Source organism: Sardina pilchardus, chromosome 22, assembly GCF_963854185.1.
Source record: "Sardina pilchardus chromosome 22, fSarPil1.1, whole genome shotgun sequence".
NCBI classification, from domain to species: domain Eukaryota; kingdom Metazoa; phylum Chordata; class Actinopteri; order Clupeiformes; family Clupeidae; genus Sardina; species Sardina pilchardus.
Genome location: NC_085015.1, coordinates 27,569,258 through 27,595,615, shown reverse-complemented (window position 1 = coordinate 27,595,615; position 26,358 = coordinate 27,569,258). Strand labels below are relative to the sequence as shown.

Sequence of the window (26,358 nt, the reverse complement as noted above, 5' to 3'; positions counted from 1 at the left end):
ATAGTCCTCTTCCATTTAGATGTAATTAACATCCAGGCTTGATCTGGCTGGAAGTGAGACTGCAATATGTGCAGTGAATGTGTACATGTGCTACTGTAAAGCCTTCTTATATCCCCCTTATTGAATTTTTACCGTGCCATATTGTCGTTGGCACATAATGAGTGAAAGTTAATATAGGTCAATATCAGTCCAGAGCATTTGCAGATATGGGATTGTAAAGTTGTTTGTATTGAATGAGCGATTTATAGGGTGTCTTTGTCAAATCCATAAGAATATTATTGATGTCCTAATAACAACCGTGCAATAAAATAAAGCTATTGTATTATTTCTGTCTTCACAAGTGCGCTCTGTCACCAAATTAAAATGCTCAGGATATTTTAGAATAAAAATGAAAATATGTGTAACTAGAATGCTATTAAAGGTTCAATAAAAGCACATCTACTCTTTTAATACATGTTAAGTAAATGTGTTTTATTCCATATTCTCACTGCACAATGGGATATTCAGAATGCGGGTCAGTTTTCATGAAAAAAAAATGAAAGCTGTAGCATTAATTCACAAAATTGGCAAAGGAAACATAAAATCAACCAGAGCGCATTTCAATTCATCCTCATCATCATTTGCGCCGCAAGTTTCCTCGATGTGAAGACAGACAATACACCATGGGGAGTGTTTTCAGTGTGAGGAGAGCTCAGTGTGTGTGTGTGTGTGTCTGTGTGTGTCTTTCTCTCTGTGTCCATGTGTGTGTGTGTGTGTGTCTCTCTCTCTCTCTCTCTCTCTCTCTCTCTCTCTCTCTCTCTCTCTCTCTCTGTGTGTGTGTGTGTGTGTGAGTGTGTGTGTGTGTGTGTGTGTGTAGACGCGCGGCCATGTGCACGTGAGTGTGTGAGTGTGCATGCGTGTATTGAGAGCAGCTGAGTCTGAATAGAGAAGTGGGAAGGAGAAGCTTGTGAATATGGAGGCCTAGAGGCTGTGCTGGGACATACTTGTGCAGTTCAGAGGTTCCCTGCTGAACAGTCTGATGTGCATTTGCACCAGACCATTCATACACACACACACACACACACACACACACACACACACACACACACACACACACACACACACACACATTGTATATCCTATACTCTCAACGTGCATACAGACACAAGACGAGGATAGAGGAGATTCACCTGCTGGTAATGCCAAGACAAAGGCTGTCCAAGAGCTGCTCTGAGGGGTCTGTGGATTACATACTGAATCTGTTCCTAGCCTTTGTGTGGAGACATGACCAGCTGCTAGGGAGCATATTTTCACTAGCGCACTCCTCATCCTCTTTTTTATTCTAGAAGGTGGCACACATCATCCTTGATCTGGAGCACCTTGGACGCGAGGCGGGCACGCTCCCACGTACGGCACAGCGACCCACTCACACGCCACAGTCTAATTCGAAATAATTAAATCCCCCCTCTCTGTCCTCCGAATCCCCTTGAAATATTAATGCCCAGGTTACAGTTGCAGGGGTGAATGAGGGGCTATCATCATTACTGCCAGTCTACTCAGCACTCCGCGTAACGCCACACAGATGCGTACCTGCTCCGCGGCAGATTAAAACTGACACTAATTGTAATAAGACTTGTGTTATATAACTTAGATGCTCAGGTGAATCCCCGGCTGTCAGCCGGCGTTGACAGAGCCTGTCACTTTTGTTTAGAGGCGCGGTGTAGACAGAGAAGGGGGCCAGTTCTCTTCTGGGTTGCCGGGGCTGTGTGCCAAATTGGCTTCAAATTCAGACACAGCTACATCCTTTTTTTTATTTAATTGAAGTGCTAATGAATTTGGGGGGCTGTGATTGCCAGAGTCGCGTGCAAAACAGGCACGAGTGCTTTGAGCGCCACTGAGGCCGGAGCCAGGAGAGATGGCGAGGTTAACCGGGCGACCTTCTGTCTTTAAGCAGACGCCGCGCTCCTCCGCCACCCCAAAACCCGCCGGCTTTGCCCGCGCGGCGCCCGTCTCCTCCCACCGCCCGCTGGGACCCGCACGGACAAACTCCACTCGTGTCCAAATCAGGAGGCGCGCCGGCTTCACAATGGCTCCTGAAAGTCCACTAAATTAACCTGGTCAATCTGGCATCTTACTACACACACACACCCAAGAGGATTCTGGGTAAAAAAGAGGAGTAATGGCGGAAGGAGGGCTGGAATGAGGAGAGCGGTTTTAAGTGCTCCCATTGCACTTCATCCCACCATAAGCATCTCTCATTTATTGGGGAGGGTTGAGCAATTGGTTTAAGACACAGAGTGGTGTGTGGAGCAAAGTAATGAGTAGGAACATTTATTACTATAAATTCCATGAACAGCTATGCTGAATGTACTGTACCTTCACAAACAGTATACAGTGTTTATCAACTCTTGGTATAGTATTGCATGCTACAGATTACAGGAATTTATCTGGGACATACTGTAGGAGATGTAGAGTTTGCATTGTCTTGTCTCGTGTGTGTGTGTGTGTGTGTGTGTGTGTGTGTGCGTGTGCGTGCGTGTGCGTGCATGCGTGTGTGTGTGTGTGTGTGTATGTTATTGATAATGGAATGATTATGTTTTTTTGTTAGAATACAAAAAATATTTAGAATATGAAAATACACTTGTTGTGTAGTGTTCAAGACAAAACCTAAACAACACTTTAATTGCAAATGAGAAAATCTAAACAACACAAAAAATCATATCAAACGAAGACACAGCTTTTCAAGAACAGTATCATTTATGTAGTCAAAAATCCATAATATTGATAATGTACATTTGCACAGCGAGTTAGTACCTTATTAACTCTTTCAAGACTCTTCATCACACAGTTGTCAAAGGTGATGAGTGCTTTGGGCGCTGGCCACTGCTGTCCCATGCCAGTAGTCCCGTGGCCACCCTGTGAGACGGACATTAACCCACTTTAGGCCAGGTCGGAGACCAGCTGTGACATCGTGTACCACAAAACACTACGCTTGACACGCGCACGCCCGTTAATGGGAGGGTAATTAATTTCTCATTTATGAAAAGCGGGAAAAAATGAGAACTTCCAGAGATGGATGGTCCAATTTAGAGACGATTTGTCACTGCAATGGATCGAGGCCAAACAATAAAAAAAAAAAAAAAAACTAAGTGTGCTTCAATCAACAGGTTGAAGAGTCAGCCATTATTGCCGCCACAGCTGCATTGCATTAATTTCATAGCAGACAAGCAACCATTTGGCCTCTCAGCTGCATAATGACACATCCAATGGTAGAGTTGATGGTTCCGCTGCAGTTGTGATTTATGTTCAGTTGGGCTGTCTTTGCGGCGCTGGATTGCCTGCAGATGGATCGGTACTGGAGAAGTCACCGCGATGTTTTATTCAGCGCTGTCTGTCTCTCTCGCTCATCTCCAGCCACGCTCGGCTCTCAGAGATGCTCTTCTGTTGTTGCGCCGGACGAGCGGCGCTGGCCAGGCGTGGACAGAACGCTTGCAGAACGCTCCCTTTGTGTTGCGCACCACAAGTGAGATGGGCACACGCATTGGACGTGACATTTTAATGTAAGCGGCCCGGGCAGTGATTCATCTCCGCCCCCCCCCTCCCCTCCTGCCCCACTCTGCCATTACCAGCGCCCTCCGCCCCGCGCCGCGCTGTCACGGCCCCACTCTCTGACTCTCCGTTGGGGGGTCCCAGGAGCGCTGGGGACGGGGCAGTTAGAGGAAACGGCGGGCTGGGAAGAGAGACCCATGGCGAGCGCCGGCTCTCTGGAGTGCCCAGCGCTCTCCCGAGTGCCACGGCCTCATCTCCGGCAGGGCCCCGTTATTTATTCATCGCGGCCCATTCCCCTGATGCATGGCTAATGCAGGTCAAGGCGGATTACTTGGACGGCTCTTACACCATTAACATGGATCTGCCACTGCTACCGTTACATGCTCTCTGGGTGAGCACATGTAAGGCACAGAGTCGGGCGCGGGCGCTCGCGTGTCCTCCCGGCTCCTGAGCGCACGTGATCGCAGATGATGAGAGCTGGGATGATTGGAAACAGGCTTTAATGCTCTGGGACTCTGGTGGGAAGTATTTGCGTTGGACTTATTTATTTATTTTGTTTATTAATTGGGGGAGAATAATGAGCGTCTTTGGCATCTGTCACCCTCTGGCCCGATACGTCTTATTCGGGACTGACGCAGCTCGGTCCCTTTCTCTCTCTTTCTCTCTGTCGCTCTGTCTCTCTCTCCTCTGGGCTTAAGTAGGCCACACAATGCAGGGGGGAAAGGTTAAGTCAGTGACCAGCATTCAGCCTCGTGTCTGCACCGCAGCCTCCCTCTCTCGACTCCAGCAAGAGGGCTGGTGGATTCTTCACACTTTTGTGATGTGCACTCTGCGGAACTCAAGGGAATCGGCCGAGACCGCCTGCGTTCGTCCCACCCGAGACTTGCACAGCTGTCAGATAAAAATCAATTGAATTTTAAAGCGCTTTAAAGTAAATATTTAATTCTTGCCTTGGGAACCAATTAAGTGAAGTGTGTGAACTTGGAGCCACTGGCTGAACTGGAGTTATACTGGTACCAGCTGGTGTTCTATAGGGATCAAATCGAGGGGCTTACAAAATAGATGCAAATCTTTGGTGAGAACCCTCGGCTTCAATTACCTATTGATGTTTTAAAGATGCTCCAAACTCAGACTGGCAGGAAAGAATTGGAAAGGATCCAACAAGGTGTGTTATTCACCGTGTCGCCCGTGCACTTGTTTACATTTCATGTTTGTTGCTATTTGCTTTGTTGCTGATGCAAATCTCCTGGGTCATGGCAGGCAAGCTGGAGCATGCTCAGTGAGAAGTGACTCCTAAACAAGTGACTGCCACCCACTTACTGAGAGCCCAATAAACAAAAGACAACTCCACTGGTAATCCTCCTAAATATCACCAGTCATAAAAGACCTAGTTGGGAAGTTGAATAACATATACTTAATATAAACATTTGTTAAGTCAGCGAGAATATTGCAAATGAATTATAAATGTAAAGATTGATTGATTGATTGATTGATTGGTTGATTGATTGATTGATTGATTGATTGACTGATTTGTTGGTTGATTTGTTGATCGATTGATTCTACACATATAATGAGGAATAACAAGACAACTCTATTTCCAAATATGGCGTATTAATTAAAAAATGATGATGCCTGAAGAAACAATAGAACATCCAGGGTCCTAAATAGCTCATGCCACCACACAGCAATATGATGTTATTGGCTGGTTATTATTAAAGAGCTTTACTGTAATATGGACATGAATATAAATCCAAATGTATGGAATAGAAATGGGCAGAACGTTATCACTTTCCAAAATGGGCCTACAGTATAAGGATGGAGTTGTGTTTCTATGAGTGTGCATAATTGGGTGCAATTTGTGGGCTTGCGTACCTTGAAACATTTATGTGCTTACATCACAACATGGGAGTGTGTGTGTGTGTGTGTGTGTGTGTGTGTGTGTGTGTGTGTGTGTGTGTGTGTGTGTGAGAGAGAGAGAGAGAGAGAGAGAGAGAGAGAGAGAGAGAGAGAGTTCCCCCGCCCCTCTGATGGTGTGTGGAGTGTCATGTTCATAGTGCGGGTGTGATTAATAGCGTCACACCCGGCGCCCCCCCGTCTGTGCTCAGGGTGTCAGGCTGGAGCGATGGGGCTCAGGGTGGATCCAGCCCGCCTCATCTGCCAGCAGCACAGCCCAGCGCAGCGCAGCCTCTCCTCTGCTCTCCTCTCCTCTGCTCTCCGCTCCTCTCCGCTCCGCTCTCCTCCACCTCTGTCCCAGCAGCCCTCTCACCTCGCACCCCTCCCCCCGGTGACCCACATCTCCTGGGGCACCATCAGCCCCCAAGGTCGGAGGACAGGGGCACAGCGGGGCGTCCACGTATGGCTAAGACAAAAGCTGCTCGATGGGGGTGGGGGGAGGTGGGGGGGGGGGTCGGTGCTGGCGTCTCCCTCTGAAGACACGTGGCTGAAATTAACAGCGTTTCCTTTTGTCAGGCTCCTGGCCACTGACAGAGGGAGAGCACGAGCACACATCTAAACTGCTACAGGGCTACAGGGCTGGACCGCTCACTGCACTTACTGGCTCCGTTATTTCTGCCTATCAGCATAATCAACATTTGATATTGTTTGAGCGGTGGATGTGCTTAATGCAATATTGAAATGAAAAAAAAAAACTGTGTGCTAATCATTTCTGAGAAAAAAAAATGTCAGCGTATGCAAGAATTTTTTATCACTCGTGTTTTATCAGCTAATACCTTTCCATTGATACTGTTTTCTGAGTGAGGCAAAGAAACGGTTGGACATAAGTGCTGATTGCAATAAGTGCAGATAAGCCTTAGGTAATATACGCTCCTCTCAAGAATAAAAGGAGTACAACATATGAACTCAAACCACTACTCCTTTCTAGATCTACCTGGCGTTTAAAAATGCTATCATCTACAGTAACTGTGTGTGCTGGCTACATTTTTGTCGTATTCTTTTAAACTTTTTTTGCTTGAACATGCTCCTCTTGATAACACTTTAAAGGCACCACCCAGGGCAGCTCTTCCTCCGAGGTATATGTGTCATTATTTTCTTTTTTTATTTTCTAAATGCTGCCTCCACTTAGCCTGTTCAGTCGGCTCCTTTTCTTCTTCACTTTTCCTGGCTGTCAGGCCCCACATTTTATCAGCCATTTTGCCTATGCATAAAAGCAGCAGGATGAAGGCCCGTTCGCTTGGTGACAAATAGAGATGTGGTCTAGGCTCTCGCTGACTCTGTACCGCCCCGAAACTTGAATGAGCGAAGCTTCAGATATCAGACAATCATAGACTTCAAGATGGAGAGGCATTTGTGGAGGAGAAGGGCGGGGGGGGGGAGGCCTTAAAAGATGGAAAAGCACCTGAAGCAGTGGCTAAGAAACGTCAGGCTGACTGAAGGCGGCTAGACGTGCGCGAGAAGGCAGACGGGCTCCGTAGCGACGGCGTGCGGATGAATTATGGAGAAGGGCAGGGATTGGTTTGAGAGAGTGAGCGTTACCATCAGCCACGAAAACAACATTAATGCTTTAGACTGTCATGCAGTTTGAAGTTGATCAAGATGAGCCCCTTTCAGGGAGCTGACTGAAGAGAGAGAGAGGGAAAGAGAGAGAGAAAGAGGGAGAGGGAAAGGGGGAAAATGTGAGGAAACAGTGATGGAGAGGAGAGAAAATAAAATAGACCCCAAAGAGCGGGTCAAAAAAAGAAAAAGAGAAGAAAAGCAAAAAAAGAGAAGAGAGGGAGACCAACTCACTTCGGAGAAACAGATCTGAGAGACAGGTTCAGTGGGAGCGGGAAGAACATCAGGAGACTGAAGACAATACAAACGCATGCCTCCTTTTGCGCCGTTTTAGACATCCACTCAGAGAAATGATCACATGTGATGAATAGAAAGGTGTTATATCACTTTTATTACATGTAATACTGGCGTGTTTTCAGGACAGTCGGCAACTGATGGCATAGCGCACTGTCAACTACGTCGTTTTGGAGGACAGGAGTCACTTTTCTCTAGATTGTTGTTTGTATGGAAGGGCACTACCTTGCACAGCAGGTCAGATGTATTCCAGTATGTAAACTCAGGAGTGTGTGTGTGAGGAAGAGTCTCACAGACACCTCAGATACCTGCAGACAACAGTAGATGGTGCTGTGAAAACCAGGGTCAATATTTACCATTCAAATCCAAAAATGTACTTTTCTTTTTCTATAGTCAAGTCATGTAGAATGGGAAATGTCTGTAATGTCACATTTCCTTTGGTGTGAAGACATCATACTTTATTGATTACAGGGCTTTTTAAAGAATTCAAACACATTTGATGAATAAATAACTTGCATTACTCCCTACAGAATATATTCAAGACATGTTTTAACTTCTTTTAAAATCATATTTGATGATCTTAGAACCAAAATAGAAAAAAGTACAACAAAAAACCTTCCACATTTCATTTTTCAGTTTACTATGCTGAAGAATGCCATTCATTCACAACTACACAAACACAAATTAGGCATCAAGTAATCAGGAAACAAAATGGTGATTTCATACTTTAAATTCTGAATGAGTGCTCCCAGCATGGCGGCGCCGTGAGCAAATCTCCAGAAACATCCGCTCGCTGACTACTCGCTGGTGTTTTATAATAAATTCACTCAATTGGTCCTGAGCATGGAGCTAGCATGCATCTGATAAATATTCCAGCGCCGTGTTTCGCTGGCGTGAGAAATTATCAACACACACTCTTTCACACTGAATTAATTAACGCATTTTGAAGAGCTTTTTAATCCCAAACAGTTATTGACATGATCTGCGCAAACTGTGAAACATACACAACAGCTTCTCCTCCTGACGCTCTGTCAGATGCTCCAGCTTGGACTTGAAGTCTCCCATTAGCGCCATCCCAGATCCCACACACAGCAGTCTGGGAGAGGAGAGAGGAGGCCTGGGCTGTGCTGAGCCCTGCTACACAGCAGATGTTTGCCCCCCACTCAAACACGGCGTGTGTGTGTGTGTGTGTGTGTGTGTGTGTGTGTGTCGGCCTGGGCTCATATGCTGATGACTGACTGAAAGCCCACCCGCACCCATGCCTCACATCCAGTGTGAAGATAAAGAAGTGTGCGCAGTGGGGAGGGGGGCTTTAGCGCATGTATTCTCAGATTACATGTTTGGATGAAATTCAGGGTCACAGTCCTCACAACTTTCAGTTGACTATAACATCTGACCAGAAACAATTCTGCACAGCTCTATTCAACTGTAAAATTTAATAAGTGTCATATGTTCACTAAAAAAGACACATCCTCCATGTAAGAAATATTTTTTTTCATTCTATTTTTTATATTCTTGAACAGTTTAATACACAATCAAGGTGCAAAGTACGTATATGAGAATTTCCTTATTCCTGTAAGATTACTGTATGTACAAATCTGAACAAATGATCATAACATAAATAACGCTACAGACACTGTATCAGCCATCGTTGTTCTGTGAAAGCTATTTCTTCAAGAATATTATACTAACTTCATTTTCCACAAAAAATCCAGCCATGGCTCTTTGTGCAGCATTTTTTCACCTTAACGTGTGAAAGCAAGGGCTGTGGCATTGTTGGTTTTGTGTTCGTGGGCCTTTGCTCCGACAGACTGTTACCTGCATAGGGGGTCTGCATCGCCGCGACATCAGCCCATATGGCATGAGTTAGCTTCTATTGAAGCTGTGGCCTAATTACCAGGCAGAGAGGGAACGTTCAGGGACAGCGATTGGGCCATTGCGTTTGTGCCTCATCCAACCCCTACGGTGAGACACACCTGTTCCCCTTTTTAAAACCCTTCTTTCAGTTTAGCTCTTGGCTACAGCCACCAAATGACCTATCCAGGGGGCTATAATGCCTCCTCTGTTTAGCCCGTCGTGAAGATGAGAAGTCAGCCACCGCTGCACGTGGAGGAGAGCGAGCTCTCTGTTCAAACGGGGCCTGGCCACCACCTCTGTTCTTTTCTGCACACAATGTTCACATGGCTGATGCTTTTTTTTTGAAAAGTTCAAGGAAATAATCATATGCTCTAAAAAATCTTACATCTTAATATGCCTGCCTGTTACTATTTGTTTTGGGGGAGAAATCTATACTTTTCCCTGTGTTTATTTTCCTTTTGTTATTTGCTTTCCTTTGTTTTTTTTCCCCCTGCTTCAGTCACGCCATCCGGCAGGTTGACTCTTCACCGCCATGGAGCAAGCATTGACATGCTTGTATGGTAATTTGTTTGCTTTAAGACGCAGCTTGACTTAACACAATTCTTCCTGTCCTTTGGACTTTGTTGTTGCAGGCCTGCGAGTCGAGAGCAGGGGGTGGGGGGGGGTTGGTGGGGGAGGTGAGAGAGACGGCAAGCGAGTACGGGGCTCCCGGTAATGTGTTCATCAAAGGCCTTCAGAGCAAACTAAGTATGGAAATATGTTTGGCTGGCTGAGAAGCTGTCAGAAAAGCCAGCGCGCGGATGGGGCCCGGTAATGCAAGCAGGCTCCTGTCTGACGGCCTCTCCCAGCCCCTCATTATGCCAAGGCTCCCAGTAATGGCGCCTCTCTCTGTTTTATCTGTCAACTCCTCTCCGGAGCGCTTTTGCAGGCCTTGTGTATTAGTTGCTAACATCAAAGGCACCTGTCTCGGTGTCAGCGCGAGCAGCGGAGTAGAGGTTGAAGCAAGCGGGGACTTGAGAGAGGTGACAATTGAATCTCTTTTGCTTGTGTGACGTGGTGTAATGTGCGCTGAGAACAGACTTCATTTGACTCGCTGGCTCTTGGGTAAATAGAGGTTTGAAAGGTGGGGTGGGTGGGTGGGGGGGAGGAGGAGATGTGAGAGGGGGGGGTGGGGGTTGATATGGCACTGATATGTGTGCACATGGGCAGAAAAACATGACTTTTTTTTTCAACACACCGACACACACTCCAAACACTTCAGATCATTTTAGACAAGAGGAAATGCTGACAAAATTGTTAGCACAGTCAGACAGAAAAAAGCAAAGAAAAAAAACAACGTCTGGAATTATATATTCTGTTGTGACACTGTGTTGGAGGGGGAAAGCCTTGCAACCTCCAGCAATGTTGAATCAGTTAAACAGCTCGGTATAACCATAAATTAACCATAAATATTTAGCTTTTGGATTTCACAACTAAATATATGATTTAAGAAGATTATGTATTTGAGGGAGTACATTTGTTTTATTAGTCTAAAGATAACATAACATTTGATGCTGAAATGGACTTACTATTCCATTTGCACTCTTCCATTTAGAAAACAAGATTAACCGGGGCGTTCATTTTGTTCAGCTAACTAATACATTTCTCTCGAGGTTTATTCATTTGACTATATCTGTTAAGTCGATTCCTGAAAAGATTGATGAGCCCTTAATTTGTGCGGCTAAACTGAGGAAAGTTGTATCATGACTGGCTGCTGTTGCACTGAAACAGTGCTCACTAAACATCCACAATTGCCAAGAATCTACAGTAAGGCCTATTGCAACCTGCTGTGATCACAACACCAGCTATTGATTGGCCATGTGGAAGACATTCTCACAAAAGGCCTCCTGTGGAGAGGCTGAAGTTAAATACCATAGAGACTCAATGACCTTTTGCAGTACCTTAAATGCTTCCTAGTAAGTCCATTTAGGGTTTTTTTCATTACTTACAGACAAAAACAGACCCAGTTATTGATGTTGCCCTTGAAGAACCATGATTCCAAGCTGGAGTTGACAGCACTCTCTGGATGTGTTTTTTAGTGATACATACAGTGAGGAGCACATGTATTTGATACCATGCTAAAACAGGAATATAAAATCATCATTTGACAATTGATCTTAATGCCTTAATTTAAAAAATGAGTAAAAATCAAACCGCCAAGGACACCAATTTTCTTTGTGATTGAAGAATGTATCGTAAATAGATAAATGTTTTCCTTAAATGCTAGGGGAAGGAAGTATTTGACCCCCTATGTAACCCTATGGGAATTTAACACATAGGGTTAACATAGGGGCAGGCAGATTTTTATTTTTAAAGACCAGCTATTTCATGGATCTAGGATATTATGCATCCCGATAAATTTCCCTTGGCCTTTGGAATTAAAATAGCCCCACATCATCACATACCCTTGACCATAGCTAGAGATTGGCATGGTGCTTTTTCCAGTAGGCCTATTAGCCTGTTTGATTTGCATTGAGCTCAATGAGCATCAAACAGGCTAATAGGCCTACTGCAAAAAGCACCATGCCAATCTCTCGCTATGGTGAAAGGTATGTAATGACGTGGGGCTATTTTAATTCCAACGGCCAAGGGAACTTTATCAGGATGCATAATAACCTGAATCCATGAAATAGCTGGCCTTAAAAAATAAAAATCTGCCTGCCCCAATGTTAACCCTATGTGTTAAATTCCCATAGGGTTACATTGGGGGTCAAATACTTCCTTCCCCCTAGCATTTAGGAAGAACATTTATTTATTTACGATACATTCTTCATTCACAAAGAAAATTGGGGTAGTTAGCGGTTTTATTTTTACTCAATTTTTGAATTAAGACATTAAGATCAATTGTCAAATGATGATTTTATATTCCTCTTTTTAGTCAACTTTAGCATGGTATCAAATACATGTTCTCCTCACTGTATATATTTATACATGGGTTCATCTCCTGCATTGAAATGGAAAAGCATTTTGTGTGATAAGAATTTCTATGATCCTCTTCACTTCTACTGTAAATCTACATTAGTAGGAGGATTCCACTCGTGTAATGCACAAGCGTCCACTGTAAAGGCAACATAATAATCAATTGTTAATAGCATGGAGTGTCCCTAAGTGCCATTCCAAAACACATAGCTCCTGCAATATTAGTGCACAACTCCTTCATTTGATTCTATTTGTCCTCACAACTTCTCATGTCCCATGTCACATACGCAAATAAACACAGAGATAAATGCCTAAACATACACAAAGGAACACACACACACACAAACACACACACACACACACACACAAAGGCACACACAGAAAAGCACACGGACAAAGCAGCCTTAAATCACTCTTTCTCCTCTCTCTCCCCTTCCCCTCTCTCTCTCTCTCTCTCTCTCTCTCTCTCTCTCTCTCTCTCTCTCTCTCTCTCCCTCTCTCTCCTCTATCCCCGTTGCCCGTGTGCTTGCCGTGGGCAGGGACCCATCTGCACGTGGGCCCGCGGACCCCTCCGCATCTGCAGAGGCATCAGCAAGGTGAGGCGCGGCGAGGCGAGCTCTGGAGGGGGAGAGCGCCGAGCAAATTAAAGCTCACCACAGGAACCCGCGCGCCCCTGGCACTGTTCTTATGCAACAGCTGCACTTACAACAACCATCATCTGACATCCTGACATATACGTCGGGGCGAGGCGGCCGCGCCAGCCAATGCCGGCGCTCCGGAGCCCTGGGCTGCGCATCCCAGCCTTAAGCAAAACAGGTGTATGACATCCTGTTGCTGGTCTACTGGGGGAGCCGGCGTGTGAGCAGCGGCCCCCGAAGAGAGCCAGAGCCGAAAATAACAAAAGGAGGTTAGGGCTCCGGCTGACAAGCTCATTGATAATATTTTAGATGAAGTAGACCTGCGCGTTGACTGCAAATTGCTTCTAATGTCTCGCGCAGACTGCGGGGTCCACAAGTCGCCAGCAAACCGGACTCATTATTTATTATTTCTTTGGGTGGCTAAAGCGCGTTCCCTCGCCGCGCAGAATCTCGGCTCAGCTGGGGGCTCGTTTTGTCACCTCTGTCTGGAAGACCACCATTGTTGGACTCACGGCTTATTTAATGCCATTCCTCACAAAAGCTAAACGTCTTGTGCCAAGCGTTTTACATTCCATCGACGGTGAACAATGAATGTGATTAGTAGCTTCATTGTGCTGCCTATTGAACATACCATGAATGGCCCTCAATGGAGAATTAGAGAGGAGAGAGTTGCACCGAGGTCATGAAGTTCTGCAATGAACAGATTTGTCCGACTCCAAAAAATCCCACACAGATCCGAGCCTATTTAATTTTTTTATTAATTAAATCAATCATGAAGGTCATGTAATTCAAATAATTAAACCAATATTTTGCCAGGCTTCAGGCGCAGTGTTCTCCTATAACGTGCGGGTGGACAGGGAGTGGGACTGTGGAAGAATGTATGTGTGTGTGTGTGTGTGTGTGTGTGTGTGTGGTGCGTGGAGGGGAGGCTGGGAAAGAGCAGGAGGGCGGGGAGGACGGGCCGAGGCCTGATGCTAATTTAGGTGGCAGACGCCAGTTTTTCATCATTAGGCTGCCGGCTCCTGCTGTTCAGGTTCCAACATGTCCAGAGCACATGCTGCCTGTGTCAAATGAAGCAGCGCAGTCCCACCTGATGCACGCCCTCGCCGGGCCACTCCCCACGGCCGGACCGCACCGCACCACCGCCACCGCCACCGCAACGGGGTCGCACCGCACACCTGCACCTGGATCTGCAATTATCACCTGGGTTTAACATGATCACCATTTAACACTGTGTCCTCTTATACAGCCTCATCTCCACCATTAGCAGTGTACTAATCATCAGCTGTGTAGGATGAGTACATTAAATCAGCATTCATTTCCAAGTAGCTAAATGGATATATCATTTCAAATAGTATGCTTTACTTGACTAAAATGTAAATATGTTGACTGATTATATCGGTTTGGTTTCTTGACCATTTTCACTGATTTTTTCTTTTCTACTTTGTTTTGTTTCTTATTTTCTCTTTCTTTTTTCTTTCTTTTGTTTCTGAGAGAAAAAAAAAGGATTTGAAAGTGGTTCTTTTGGCCATGGCAGTGGCAGCGGCTGGAAAATGGATGGGCTTGTCATAGTTGGCACGGGTGCGTGTCACCACTGTTAAGCACGGCAATCTTGCCAGTTGGTGCATTTATCCCACAGCATGTACAACTTAGCCAATGAAAACAGTCAGGATGTAGACCATCTCTTCTCTCTCTCTTTCTCTCTCACTCTCTCTTTTTCTCTCTTGCTCTCTCTCTCTCTCTTGCTCTCTCACTCCCACACACACACACACTCACAAACACAGAGAGAGAGAACATGCACACAAACATATTCACCCTTGTAACTCCTCTATTGGGGAATCTAAATAGTTTGCTGGAAAAAAAACAGGGGAAAAAAATGCAAACAAATGCAAAGAGCATGCACCATGCGAAAGCCCACGTCGCCCTGGCTGATGTGACAAGCACACACCATTTAATACTCTGTCACCTTGAGAGAGCCGCCTAGCACAACATTAACAGCCCTTCCAAGTGCCGCTTGTTTACTGCGGGGGAAGGTAAGTGAAGCAGCACTCATCTGAGTGCCAGGGCCCAGCATTAATGCCAGCAGTTTGTACAAGTCAGTCATGAGTGATAGCAGATTTGTCGGACTGGCAGTGGGCACCGCGCACTCCCCGATGCGGCTTTAAAGCGCTTGGCAGGCCGTTTGCCCGGACGGGGAGAGAGGAGTTCCACACATCATTTGGGCCAGAGTGTAATGCACTTGAAATAATTACTTTAATCAGCAAAAGTTAATTACTTTAAATCATAAATTAATGGTGGGGCACTTGGCACACCCGGAGAGGGCATGGCGAGGCTGTCAAGCAAAAAGCATGGAGCCAACCTGCAGCCCCACACCTTTAGATGCGTCCCTCCGCATCCACCCACCCACCCACCCATCCCTCCCCCATCCTGACCTTAGCCATCGCCCACACACACACACACACACACACACACACACACACACACACACACACATGCAGGCGCGCACACTCTTTTAGACAAAGATCTTTTCAGAAGACACACACATGCTAATATATACTCTCACACTTGTACACATATTCACACGTTGCACACGTGCACACACACACACACACACACACACACACACACACACACACACACACACACACACAGTTGTGTTATCAGTGTGTTGGTCGACATAGCAGCAGGGGTATGGCCAGGGAACAAACAAAAGCTTGGTATAAATTATCACCTTCATACTTCGGCAGTAAACAAGCAAATTGCCACAGAACAGGTGTTGTCGAGGAGAGCAGGCCCTTGACAATAATAGCAGTTTAAGAAGGCATCTGCCTCCCTGTAATGGTGGTATTGTACGTGAAACGTGAAAATAAAAGATTAAAGTAATCAAATAAAGCTCATGAAAAGAGATATTTCACAAATGGCAATAGTACAATACTGGCCCGCACGGTATCTCTTAAGAAACAGCACTGGAATGATGGTCCAATAAAAGAAAGATATGACACCATTAAAAGCTCGAAATGATCAAATTGAAACGCAGATGAAGAGATAATGAACGAACAAGTCATATGAGCAATAAGCTGGAAGCTAAATGAGCATTTAACTGTATCCTCACTTGTGCCATCAGAGGCTTACAGGGCTGTGCTGCTCTTAATGGGGGGTAGGCTAGCATATCTTAAAGCACTAAGAGGGTCGAAAGTCACCATTTCTACTTAGACGTTCTCCTTGCAGAAAAGTGTACCTTACTCTGTCACACTACCATGACAGGCAGCTGAAATGTTAAACATTCATTCAACTTATTACAATAATTGAACATTTATATCTCTCTGCCCAAGCATGAATAGTTGCGTAAAGTCTGCGTTAAGAACTTTGTGTAACCTCGTCTGAAATGGTATGCTGCTCCTCGGCGCTGTTGTCTCCTCGTGTGTGCAGACACGTCACCACTCTGGCATGGCTCTTCAGCATGACTGCACCAGACACACCGTAGCCGCAGCCCCTGCCTCAGCTCAGCTCAGCTCAGCGCTCGGTCCCAGCTGGCCGGAGGCCCTGCGTGGGGCAGGGGGGGTACGCTGGGAGAGTGTGTGTGTGTGTGTGTGTGTGTGTGTGAGGGGGGGGGAGTATGGGGAGCTCAGGTGCGGGAGGCCCTGCCTGGTCGGCCCTGGCGGCCCCGTTCCCCCTCGCCCACATGGCCGCGCTGGGCGCTGGGCACAGGGAATGCCCAGGTGCTCTCGTGGCTCCAACCCTTGGCTCCTCCACATGCTCCAGCGCGGCGTCTGCAGGAGCTCTCAGGTGCTGCCATGCTCTCGTCTCGGCCCCATCCATATGGTCACCCGGGGTGTGTGTGCAATGCCCAGGTGCATCTCACCACAGGGTTTTTCACGGCTGCGTGTTTTTTATATATATTTAGTTTGTGTGTGTGTGTGTGTGTGTGTGTGTGCGTGCATATTAACCCAGGTGGAATGAGGAGCAACTGTGGTTGCGTTTTACATGACCTTTTTTAGTTTTGAGGTGACTCTTGGCTCTGGACATGTTTTTGTCCTTTCGTGTTTATTTGTGTGTGTGTGTGTGTGTGTGTGTGTGTGTTTGTGTGTGTGGGGGGGGGGGTGGTATGTGTGTGTCTGTTGCCATTTATATGCAAATAATTATACCAAACAGACTGAGAAGTGCAACAAAGTACAATATGCACGGGTTTTGGGTTATTTTAGGACAAAACAGTCCTTTGTGATAACCTGCGTTCCATAACAAACAACTCGAGTCCCGATGGATATGTGAACCCTTTGTGCTCTTATATCTGTGTGGAATGAAGATATTCAGTCCATAGGTTCAGAGGGGATCAGTCATAATATGCCAGATGGTATGACATGGTTACTGCCAAAGAGAAGCACTCTGTATTTTAATGTTGTGGCGTTGTTATTTAGTCCTCGGTTCATGGACAAACAAACAAAGAAACTGTGGACCCAAAGCTTTCCATATAAATAGGAAAATTATCCACGGATAGTACAGATTGTGTGTCTTTCCAAAAGATTTTTTTTCTGTAACAGCACTCAAAAAAATGATTAGTTGAATTTACTTAAAAAAATCATGGAAAGTATTTCCACATGATTAAATAACTTACTTTCAACATTAAGCAATATCTTTGGTCCAACTTAAGGTACTTTGGTTAGTTCAACTTTATTTGTTAGGGTCCATTAAACTTGTTTGCAAGGTTTGGAGCCCACATAATTTACTTAGGTTGGGTTAACACAATCTATTTAAGTTGACTTAACTTATTGAAAACTACTTCAAATTAAGTTGCACAAACCCAAGTAAATCAAGTTGGTTCAAATGAATTACTTCATGCTGAAAGAGAGCAATTGAATCACATGGAAATACTTTCCATGATTTAATTAACTCTGTTCAAAGTATTACATTTAAGTTAACACCAAAAGGGGTAAACATTATGCAATGACAGGCCTAAAAGATAAAACAAATAACAGACAAAGATGTTTTTTGATATACAAACTGTATTTCAAGCCTTATATTCACATTACGGTTTAAGTGCACAACATTCAACTTTTATATTGAAAGAGCCTAACATACAAAAAAACCATCACAATATTGTAAAGCTATATTGCATGTTAAGGGTTCAAGTGCACATTTAAATGCTCACTGAAGTGCATATCGTGTGTCTTCACATAACAGATACAATTAAACATTGTTTAGAAAGTAGAAACTGTAGCTGCTCATATAAGTAAACACAGTCCAAAAGCAAATGGTACGTTACGTAGCTCCTATGATCCAAACGTCCTCGGGGGGGGGGATATGCCATCTGATGCCATATATGGTCTCTACCGTGTGACTACGAACCCCTGGCTGTAACAAAACAAGAGATTTTTTAAAGTGCTCATTATCTGTTATACACTATATTGCCAAAAGTATTGGGTCACCTGCCTTGACCCCCACATGAACTTCAGTCACATCCTATTCTTAATCCATAGGGCTCAATATGACATAAGTCCACCCTTTGCAGCTATAACAGCTTCAACTCCTCTGGGAAGGCTTTCCACAAGGTTTAGGAGTGTTTATGGGACTTTTTGCCCATTCTTTCAGCATATTTGTGAAGTCATACACTGATGTTGGACGAGGAGACTGGCTCTCAGTCTCTGCTTTAATTCATCCCAAAGGTGTTCTATTGGGTTGAGGTCAGGACTCTGTGGAGGCCAGTCAAGTTCATCCACACCAAACTCTGTCATCCATGTCTGCATGGACCTTGCTTGGTGCACTGGTACAGTCATGTTGGAACAGGAAGTGGTCATCCCCAAAGTTGGGAGCATGGAATTGTCTAAAATCTCTTGGTTAATGCTGAAGCATTCAGAGTTTTCACTGGAACTTAGAGGCCAAGCCCAGGATGGCCTGTTCCTGGATGACAGAGTTTGGTGTGGATGAACTTGACTGGCCTGCACAGAGTCCTGACCTCAACCCAACAGAACACCTTTGAGATGAATTAGAGCGCAGACTGAGAACCAGTCTCCTCATCCAACATCAGTGTGACCTCACATGCGCTTCTGGGAGAATGCTCAAAATTCTCTTCAACACACTCTTGTGGAAAGCCTTCCCAGAAGAGTTGAAGCTGTTATAGCTGCAAAGGGTGGACCGACATCATATTAAACCCTATGGATTAAGGATAGGATGTGACTGAAGTTCATATGGGGGTCAAGGCAGGTGACCCAATACTTTTAGCAATATAGTAATAAACACATTCTATACTATTAAAAGACATTCTGTACTATTAAAATTTGATTAGTAAAATAAATCAAATTAACTTGTGGAATACATACCATGTATTCCTTCACGACGCTCTAAGGGTCTTCATTCATATAGGCACAGTCCCTTGAGAGGAGAGCACATTCGTGGCAGACATCAATGCCAGAATCCTGTATATCAGAGAATAAAACAAACACACCTTGCAACAACCACACCATGGTACCTCATGCTGGCTATGGCAATTATTGATAGCACTTTTAATTTGCAAAAAATAAATGATCAAAACATTATCTCCCAATTGAAAGTACGAAGAATTTATCTGACCATGTTCCAAATCTCTAATGCCTGGTTGAACACTCATTTACAAGGTTATCATACCTCAGTCATAGGTACTAAATGCCTTCATCAGGTTTGCAGATGGAGCATCCATCCAGTGATCCCTTGAATTCCGCACACAGCTATGGAAAAAAAAAAAACAACAACAAAAGTCATGTCATCAATTTTTAATTGTAGATTATGTAAAACAGAAAGGATTTTGCTTCACTTACCTCACACACATTGAAAATGCTGGCCACCTCGTCTTAATTCAGCCATCATGGGTGCATCTCAGACTACTTCTTGATGTCGGTGGGCAAAAATCTGATCAACAACAACACCTGATCCTCATTATTCATTTTCTCCACCTCTGATAGGAGCACTATTTGTTTATTAACTTGCACTTTTCTTGACTTTTAGGCTAGGTAATGAAAAAGTTCAAATCACAAGAGTGCACCTTTAACTTGTGGTCACTGGTAGCCTGGCACGCCCTCCCAGTGACGTAACACCTTCGGCGTTGCTGTCGCTGGTCTGGTCAACTGCTAATCGGGAAGGATTTCTGAATTCCCGAAATCTGCGGAACTGCCCCCTTTGGTCGAGAACCAATCAACTTTGAGCAGCTCCTACGGCTCTGGGTAGAGGCATGTTCAAGGCAGAGGAAAGAGTGTTGTTATTGGTTTAAACTCGGCAAACCGCTTTCTGACATCGACCAGTAGCAAATCGAGGCACTTAAATGAGGCGGGTCAACCAGCGCTGGGAGAAACCGTGTTAGCACAGGCTCTTGGTCAGACTGAAGTCTCGCAGAGCCTTTCAAGTCGATGGCAATCAGGCTAGGTCACTGGTACAGCTCTACTTCAGATAGGTGCAGTTGGAGGAACACTTGCAGTCGGACAGCAGATCAGCATACCTTGGCAGTGACCTTGATGTAATGGAGAAAGATGAATTAAAATCTTGAAAACTGATATCTTGAATGTCTCATAATTAGACTCAACATAGAGGTGGAGGTGGATAGCCTTCATCCTAGCTTAATAGGTCAGCCTCTAAACAAGAATGAATCTCAATCAGTGATACACATGGCTTGGGCGAGAAGCATTTTTAAGGTACCATTTTTCCACTCTTTATTGTGCTACAGCTTAATTTTCGCGGTCAAAAGACTTACTTTTAATTCCTCTTGTTTGCATCTATGTGCCCAACAATGCACTACATTGTTTGATACAATCAACAAGCAGAGACTCACATGTATCCACTTCAGCAATGTTAGTTAGTACATTGAACATTCCGAGGCTTGTTTATCAGGGGTTTACCTTCACTGAGGCGCACACACATCCACTCACACCCACACAACCAAACCAACCTTAGGTAAACCTAAAACCTTTCACACTTCTTGACTTGTCACCACGCCACCTCTAATTACGTTCCACTAACTTGTGAAAAAAATAAATAATTGCTACTCATGGATTCTCTCAAACACAACCAGAGAAGTAAGCTTCAGAAAATGTCTAAAAAACATATTAGCATAGATACTGCTAGACTAGAGCAACATTTTTTGATAGCTAGCTGCTAACTTTAAAGCCGTTTGGTTTAGCTGTTGGTTGAAAAAAATATTTATCAACACCTAATAGAATACACACTGTATAAAAACTAAGAGTGGAATTCCCGTCTTATATAACATGAACACACATAATAACTACAGTTGATATAATTACCTTTTAGAGCTTAAAAAGCAGACTCTTCACCAGCACAGCACAGCCAGGACATTCAAAAGATGCATAGGCATTTCTTCGTGTATTTCAGGTGTTGGCATCCAGCCCGATCGCACACTCACGCCATCTAATGGTCAGGAGCAGGCTAAACTACATTCTTATTTTTTAAATTGATTGTTTCATGTTATTCTAACTTAATTGAATCGATTAAAATCTATACAGTTGAACTAAAGGCAAATGTAACATGATTTATTTAAGTAAATGTTGTAACACAAAATTATTTAGTAGGAAATGCATGTTATACTTAAGTAAATGTTACAATCAGCTAATTTCCTTTTTTTGAGTGAGGGTGAACCTTTGCCCTGTTTAAATACCCCAAAATGAAACTACATCTCCCTTTTTTCCAGCTCCCCTGAAAAGTTATCAGTCCAATCCTCTGTGGACTCACTTCCGTGTTAATGTCACTGATGAGTTCCTGCCAGAACTCCCCGGCCCTCTCCTTTGTCTGGCACAGCCTGAAACGTGAGATGGGGGAGCGGGTTTGAAACAACAGCGAGGGGCCTCCTCCGAGCCCCCTCAGAGGCCTGCTACGGTGGGGTTCATGGGGGCTGGTGTGGCGGGGAGGGAGGGGGGCTGCAGATCAACCTAACAGCCTCTCTCTCCACCAGCCATCCCTGGAGGTCATTCCTGAGGTGCAGGCCAGTGACACCGCTTGCCCTCAGCCAAAAGCAGGAACAGAGCCCATGGGTTCTCCACAAAGGTCACCGCCATTGTTCCTGCTTCTTTTCCTGGGGAAGCCTGGCAGGTTTCTGACATGTGAGCTCTAACAGGGGAGGGGGCAAGAGGGTGAGACAAATAGAGAGAGAGAGAGAGAGAGGGAAAGAAAGAGAGAAAGAGAGAGAGAGATTTCACCTTATCAAGAGATGGATATCTAATAACAAACTAGGACAAGGTCTCCATTTAGCCTTTGAACTGTTTTCTTTATTCACAATTTTAGGGGCCATTTACATGTGGGTCACGCATTTCAGCAGTTCCCCAAATCACAACATTGCAAAAGGAAATATGTGGGGCACTGTTGCAAAGTGTGTGAAAGAAAGAAAGACAGAGACACAGAACAAAAAAATAAAGAATAAATGAAAGAAAAAAGAAAGAATTGAAAGAAAGAAAGAATTGAAAGAAAGAAAGAAAAGAAAGAGGGTGTAAGAGTGAAGTGTGTGGGGGGAGGCGGATGCATCAGATGCTGATATCGATGCTGTTTCTTTAGATTTAAAAGGAGGTGCTCCCTGGAGTCACCCCGAGGCAGAGAAATAGCTTTTTTTGACAACTCTTCAACTCCATACTTCAATTTAGCCTATTCTGACTGATATATAGCCTGAGTGGATGCCTGTATTTCAATGGCTGTTGCATCAAATTCACAACAAAAGGAGGGAAAACAGCGTGTAAACACAAGGACTCGTTTCTTTTATCACACCAATAGGACCGCATCAACAAATGCCATATGCCCATATGAGTTAATGACAATAAAGCCCATACACAAAGACCAATTAAAGGAAGAAACATGTTGGGCTCTTTGAAAAAGTCTAGAAAAATGTGTCATCCGATTCAGAAACTCCACAGTAATGAGCAGGAAATATCTATCCAATGTCAACATTACATGAACCGTGAACAGGAAGAATAGTGTTGAGCTGGAGAGGACCTTACTGTATACAGGCCTGTCAAAGCTGTTCAACCTCACTGCCCTGATCGCTTCATGATGTGTAGAAAAACATAGGCTTGCCATATTCCCAGTACCATGGGGCTCCTGCCGCTGCCTGGATCGAATTAGGGAAGCTTCCTATAGAAAGCAGAAGTGTCCCTTTAACCAGAACAAGGTGTCCACGTCCAAATGGACTCAAAATGGGGTTTTGATATTAAAAATAGCAGGGGGAACCCCCAGTTAAGTGAACTCTTGAAAACGGAGGGCAAATCCGGAAGGCAGTTTCACTTGCAATCAGCGGTGGGGATTTATTGAAAGCAGACTGTCATGTCTGGAACATTGCCCAGGCGCTCGACTTTTAATACTAATTTTCATGCACTTGCTGCAAAACAGTCAAAGTGTGCTTTCTGCCTATGGGAATGGCAGTCGAAGTTAATCACCAAGCACAGAGACACACCACAAGCCAAGTCTGTTAAACTCTGTCTCTATCCATTTGCGAGGAGCTGAACCTCCTTAAATTGGCTTCTGTCTCACTTTCTCTCTCTCCCTCTCTTTCTCTCTCTCTCTCTCTTTCTCTCTCTCTCCCTCTCTCTCTTTCATTCTCTGGCTTCACACAGAACTTCCCCCTCTCACTTTGCTTTACTTTTTCATGGATTGAGGGAGGGAGGGCGTGAGCAGCAGTCGGTGCGTAGGTGGTACGAGACCGGCATTTATGACCCCAGCATCTCTCCGAGGCGCAGCGTCTCCTCTTGTCTCGCCGAGGCTCCGGCGCTCGCTGCTTCTTTTTCCCGGCTGCAAGATTGGCGGCAAACATCATCCCGGACATCAGAGGGGCTCTTCATGTGGTTACAAAGCCTTGTTATCCTGGGGGCGTGCTGTTGCGCGCCGGAGCTGGTGGCTTGCATTCGGCGCAAGCGTGCAGCACTCGACAAGTTACAGGGCTCTGTTCAAGGTCTCCTATCAGAGGAAATCACAAAATGGAGTCGGGGGCCTCTGTTCTGTGTCAGGCAGGCCGGCGGGGTGGCGGGGCGGGGAGGTGGGCTGAGCAGGCCGGAGCTGATGTGAGAGGCCACCCCAGGCTAGGCCCTTAATGTTGCACTGAAGGGACAGACGCGGACGCCGCGGCCGACACTCAGAGGAAATGTCTCGCTCCGGACAACAGGCAGCTGCCCGCTTATGGTGGCAGGGCACACCAACACACGGGCAACGACATGACACCACTGCCAGCTGCCTACACATCAAATATAGATTTGTTTCAAGTGCCCACGTGTATGCTGCGTTCGGGACTTGTGCGTGTTTCAGTTCAAAACGTGGAAATGGCTGGTGCTGTAAAGAGGGCATGTCGAGTCCAGCATTTTTATTTGTAGCTGCCTCTGCCACTGAACCTAACCCAACCTTGAAAAATACATTATTTAACCTTTAACTTTTTAATTATCACATTATTCCAAAATATATTTAGAACAAAGCAAAGACTTCTGAAAATGTGCGCGAGGTTAAATGAGAAAATAATACAGCTTTCCTCCAAATCCTAAATGAAACTGCCGCTGCGAGAGGCACAGCATTGAGGGAGTGATAAGGAAGAAAACAGATCTTTCTTTTTCAAAGAGCACTCCCTCAGCACACTGCTGGCAGGGAGACTTGGCCCGGGCGCACCCACCGAACATGCCAAGTAGTGTTAGCACCCAAAGAAATAAACACACCATCAAGAGTAATCCTCCAAAATTCAAGCTTATTCATGTTAAATCTCGGGAAGAATGCACTCTGTTTAGCAAAGCGAAAACCGCCTTGCCATTCATGCTCTGAAGTCTTCGTTCACATCCAGCCTTGGCTGGCTTTTTTTTTTTTCTACTGGCCATCTTATGGTGCAGGCAGATATTCCTAGATGGACAGCTTGTCCCTCTAAAGCTGATGCTTTGCACGTTTTTATTCTCTGGTTTTATGACATTTTCGAGCCAGCTGGCTTGCGCAGAAAGAAGAGGGGAAATAAGCTCCTTATTGCAAAGTCCTGGTATTTGCTTTTCACCAGGGCTGTGTGCACTCATTATGGCTTGTTCACGAGGCTTCCAGTGCTAATTGGTCTTCCAGTGAACACAGAAAAGACTCTTGAAAAATATGACTGGAGGCGATATAACCTAATTAGGAAGTTTGCCACTTTAAGGAGATGAAATTTGGCACTGGCGCAGCGTCTGTGAGATAAACAGTGCTGCCCACAATGATGTTTTCATGAGAAATGTATCTGAAATACATCAAAAAAATGTGGAGAAGAGAAAAGCATACACGTTGTGCAAATTATCTTTTTCTTAATGCCTTAATGGTATTTGTTAACAAAATGGATTAAGGGCTTTGGTTGAGCATCTGTAAGTTTTCTATTGGCAATATTGAACCATCCACAAATGTCAAGCAGAAAATCCTTTAAGGCATTTTTTCCAATTTATATAATTGGCAGATTTTCCTCCTTCTTGTAATTTATGACCTATAATTTTGCAAGTGTTTAGAAAAGCTTCTCATTGTTTTCCTGCATTACTGTAGCATAATCAGCATGATAGTGGAATGAATACTGACATTCAGAATTAAATAGCCAATTGAATATATTTACATTATCACTTTCATGAAAATATTGCAGAGAATACTAAAGATTACATTCATGCTATATTTGCTATTTAATACATCATTTGTAATGGAGAGGGAAAAATGCTGTGCAGAAAAATAAAATGGTATATTCTTGTGACCAAAACCACCAAAGTGTTTGCAATTGTATTATTTTTCTGTGATAATGTTTCAATGATGAAAATACTTTAAACTTTTGTAATACTAAAAACGATAAACAAATTGTTTAGTCTATGTTCGCTATGTCATCTCATATCGTTGTCATGAAACAATCTAAACAATCTCTCCATTTCTCTCTTCCTCTCTCCCTCTCTCTTTCTCTCTTTCTCTCCTTCTCTCTCTCCCTCTCAATTGTGCTCAGAAACTGCTATTGATGTAGTGTGTTGGAGGAGCCTTCACAACGAGTGACACAGTTGAAAATGGATTGTATCTCATTCATAATGCAGGGTGAGAGTGGCCTGCCCAGGAGCACTGAAGGATATCATGGCGAGAGTGACATCGGACAGGCGAGGAGGCCCTCCCTGCTACGCTCTGCTGGACCCCCGGCCAAACCTCCTTTCCTTTGTCCTCTCTCACACTCCCTCTGCCATACACACACACACACACACACACACACAGATGCACACACACACCACACACACACAAATTACCTACACACACACACACACACACACAACTCCCATGCACGGACACACACATACAGTACACACACAGGACCACGGAGACAAGGCCATGCGCCGGGTGACAGGAGCGAGAGAGGGATGGAGAGTGGAGGGGAAGGAGGAGGAGAGGAGGAGGAGGTGGAGGAGAGGAGGACAGAAGTGGAGAGGGGCTCGCTGGCTCGCTGATCCAGAGTCATGGGGGCATCTGCCTGGGACCGTGGCCCGCATTCTGACAGAACAAGTGTTGCATGAGATGTGAAGGATGGCGCTGGTCCGTCTCGAAAACCCGGGAGCAGGTGTTGCTCATCGGCCGCTGCAGTGGAGCGCGGCCCCCCGGCGCAGCCAGCCGG

General features: G+C 45.0%; 1 long non-coding RNA gene across 2 annotated transcripts; it reads right to left on the bottom strand.

The window, feature by feature from the left end:
• Positions 1 to 17,920: 17,920 nt before the first annotated feature.
• On the bottom strand, positions 17,921 to 21,111 carry LOC134070324 (uncharacterized). Of its 2 annotated transcripts, none has more exons than XR_009936918.1 (6): positions 21,047 to 21,111; positions 19,798 to 20,259; positions 19,574 to 19,664; positions 19,404 to 19,483; positions 19,100 to 19,195; positions 17,921 to 18,134 (listed from the first exon to the last, which is right to left on the bottom strand). It is a non-coding gene; the product is annotated as an uncharacterized LOC134070324 (long non-coding RNA). The 2 variants fall into 2 exon arrangements; XR_009936919.1 differs by having other exon boundaries at positions 19,583 to 19,664.
• Between the last annotated feature and the right edge of the window lie 5,247 nt (positions 21,112 to 26,358).